The sequence below is a fragment of the Orycteropus afer genome, unplaced genomic scaffold (assembly GCF_000298275.1).
Source record: "Orycteropus afer afer isolate SDZICR_OR568_19922 unplaced genomic scaffold, OryAfe1.0 scaffold00005, whole genome shotgun sequence".
NCBI classification, from domain to species: domain Eukaryota; kingdom Metazoa; phylum Chordata; class Mammalia; order Tubulidentata; family Orycteropodidae; genus Orycteropus; species Orycteropus afer.
The window spans coordinates 19693039-19696720 of NW_006921592.1; positions in this window are offsets into that span (position 1 = coordinate 19693039).

Genomic DNA, 3682 nt, shown 5'->3' on the forward strand with positions numbered 1-3682 from the left:
AGAACAATCATGGGAGAAGGAAGGGCTGCTTATGCACAGGGAGACAGCTCAGGGCGCTGATTATGGAGGGAGGGTCACTGGCAAGAGGTACCTAAGGGGAGGAAGTGGGAGGGGAGCTGTTGCATTGTGGTAAACTGGTCAATGACATGAGACACGGTATATGTGAACTGCTGAATGGAAAGTGAATTTGCTCTGTAAATCTTCACCCAAATCAGAGAGAGAGATAGAGAGAGGATTGATGTACAAGTAATTTCTTAGTACAATTTGGGTGAAAGTTTACAAAACAAATCAGTTTTCCATTCAACAGTTCCTACACTTTTGTTTCATGCCACTGACTGCAATCCCCACAACATAACAGCACTTACCCCACTTCCTTTCTGCGTTTCCCATTTCCATTCGTTCTTCGTTCCTATCCCTTCCTGCCTTCTGAACTTTGTCTCTGGGAAAATGCTGCCCTTTTGTTCTTGACTGTTTGATTGTTCTATGGAGTGCAGAGGGTGTACCTGGTGGTACTGTTCACCTTATAGACCTGTCCTGTTGTTTGGCTGGAAGTTGAGTCACAAGGTTGACTTCAATTCCAGGCCTGAAAGGTGAGTAAGGGCAATAGTCTCCAAGGTTCCACCAGGCTCCATCAGACCTGTGAGCTTGGTCTTTTTTATGATTTTGAGTTTTGTTACACATTTGTCTCCCACTCTATCCAGGACCTTCTACTGTGGTCCCTTTCAGAGTAGTCAGTAGTTGCAGCCAGGTACCCAGGGTCATGGTCCATTAGTCCTTTGGACTAATTGTTTCCATGCATCTTTGATTTTCTTCACTCTTGTTTGCTCCACACAGGGCAAGACCAACAGTTGCACCTTAGATGGCCACACACAAGCTTTGAAGACCTCAGTCACTACTTACCAAAGTAGGAGATAGAACATTTTGTACATGAACTTTCATAGCAGCATTATTCATAATAGCCGATAAATGGAAACAGCCCAAATATCCATCAATTAATGAACGGATAAACAAAAGGTGATATATCCAAACAAAGGAATATTGTTCAGTCACAAAAATGAATGAAAATCTGACACATGCAACAACATGGATAAACTTCAAAAATTTTTGGTTAAGTGAAAGAAGCTAGACACAAAAGGCTACATGTTATCTGCTTTCATTTATATGAAATATCCAGATTAAGCAAATCCATAGAGACAGAAAGATCTGTGGTTGCCTGGCACTTGGGGACTGGTGAAAAAATAGGAAGTGACTGCTATAGGGCATGGGGTTTCTTTTTCAGGTGATGAAAATGTTCTAAAATGGATGGCTTGATGGTTGTACAACTCTGTGAATATATTAAAAACCACTGAATTGTATACCTTAAACGGGCGAATTATATAGTGTGAATTTTATCTCAATAAAACTGTTATAAAAAATAAAATGAACACTTCAAGTATTACCCAGCACTAAGATTAACAGAACACCATCCCATCCCTTAGGGAGCTCTGGTAGCATAATGCCTAAGGCACTTGACTGCTAACCCTAACCGGAAGGCTGGCGGTTCAAACCCACCAGCGACTCCTCGGAAGGAAGATGGGGCAATCTACTGCCTCAGAATCCCAAGGAGGGGTCACTATGAGTCGGGTCTGACTTGACGGTACATAACAACAACATCCCATCCCTTTGTCTCCTCAACAGCATTCCCTCAACCACATAAAACCACTTTTATGTTACTTATCCATCACTTTTTTTAATAGTTTTATCATGTATGGCTCTTGAATCAGAGTGTTCATATCTGAACTAGCCAAAGGATATGATATCCTACTGGTTAATTAGGTCCACCCTATTAACTGTGGAGGGAGTACACAAACATGTAAAAATTAGGAAGCAAGGATCATTGAGGCCCAATGTGGAAGCTAACCATACACTATAGCTTAAGTGTATTGTCAGGAGGGGGAAAAAATAAGAAGCATCTATTCAATCTCCATCTCAATCTAAAAATCCAGAAAAAATATTTGGAAATCTTTCAATTTTTTTTAACAGTGATGAAAAAGTCAAAAGAAGAGCTAATATCTGAAGATGTCATCTAGCAGCTACTAAATCGAAGTATTTTTATTATAAAACCATGTTAAAACCTATTGCTCTTGTGACCAGAAATACACAAATCAAAATAAAATACCATGTAAAGAGATGACATCACACTAATTACGACATATTTTTAGGTTTAAATCTTTCCTGCAAGCATGAACATTAAGGCTTATAAACTGTTTTTACTAGAGGAAAGAAAAGATACAAAATTAGGCCTGAATGGTGCCTGACTAGCATTACTAAACATTTTTATCAAAGATTCTCTATAAAATCTTGACTGAAAAGGGGAACATACAGAACAGGATTTCAAATTCTCAGGGACTCCAGACTTTCTGGAGTCATGGAGGCTGGATGAATCCATGAAACTATTAACCCTGAAATAATCTTTTAAATCTTAAACCAAAAATATCCCTTGTGTCTTCTTAAAATTGAGTAATAGTTTAGCTTAACTGGTAAGAAATGTCTATCTTGAGCTTTATGCTCTTTTAAGAATTATCTGTATGGGATCAAATTAACAACAGCAACTCAAAAGATTAGACAGGAACCTTAGGAGCCAGTGAGTTTAAGATAATAGGAAGGAACAACTGAGAAAAGGAGGATGAGAATAGTTGCTCCACTCAGAGAATGTAATCAATAACACTGAACTGTGTATGTAGGAACTACTGAATTTGTTATGTTTTGCTACATATATTCTCTGGGTGCTCTGGTAGCATAGTGGCTAAGACACTTGACTGTTAACCAGAAGGCTGGCGGTTCAAACCCACCAGGCACTCCTCTGAAGGAAAATGGGGCAATCTACTTCCGTAGTGATACTACCTTGGAAACCCAAGGAGGGGTCGGTATGAGTTGGGTCCGACTTGACGGCACATAACAACAACATATATATATATATTCTCAACAACAAAATAAATTTTTTAAATTACAAAATTAAAAAGAAATTCCAAACTCAAAAACAATTCTGCTTCAACTTCAGCAATCCAAACTAAAACCCAAACTCACTGCCATCGAGTCGGCTCCAACTCATAGCCATCCCTCCTTGGGTTTCCAAGGCAGTATCACTATGGCAGTAGATTGCCCAAACTTTGTTCCAATGAGCAGATGGTGGGTTTGAACTGCCAGCCTTCTGGTTAGCAGTCAAATGCCTTAGGCACTATCACCAGAGCTCCCTCAACTTCAGCATGCCATGTTAAAATCCTAGGTAAAGTTTTAGTTTGACTTGCTCTGGCCAGTAAAATAAGAGCTTTAAAAAAGCCAGCATATGGTTTGCCATGTTCTTGATTCTCTGCTTCAATGACTGTGGAAGCCTATGTTGAGATGAAGTCTCCCTTAGCTAGGTCTTATGGAGTCCGAATGACAATGAAGAAAGCCCCTTACCTACCAACCTGTGACAGACAAATAGCCTGAGCAAGAAATCAACTTTTCTGCTTTAAGCTCCTGAGAGTCTCTGGTTGTTTCGACAGTATAATTTAGCCTCACGACTGATATCTTACACAAATAAATTTTTTTTCCCTTCTAGTACTTGAATCAAAACTTTGAAAATCACATTTGGATTGTCCTAATATCCTGCATGAGTTAAATGTGCATAAATTTCAGTGTTACTTTTTTTTTTTTTTTT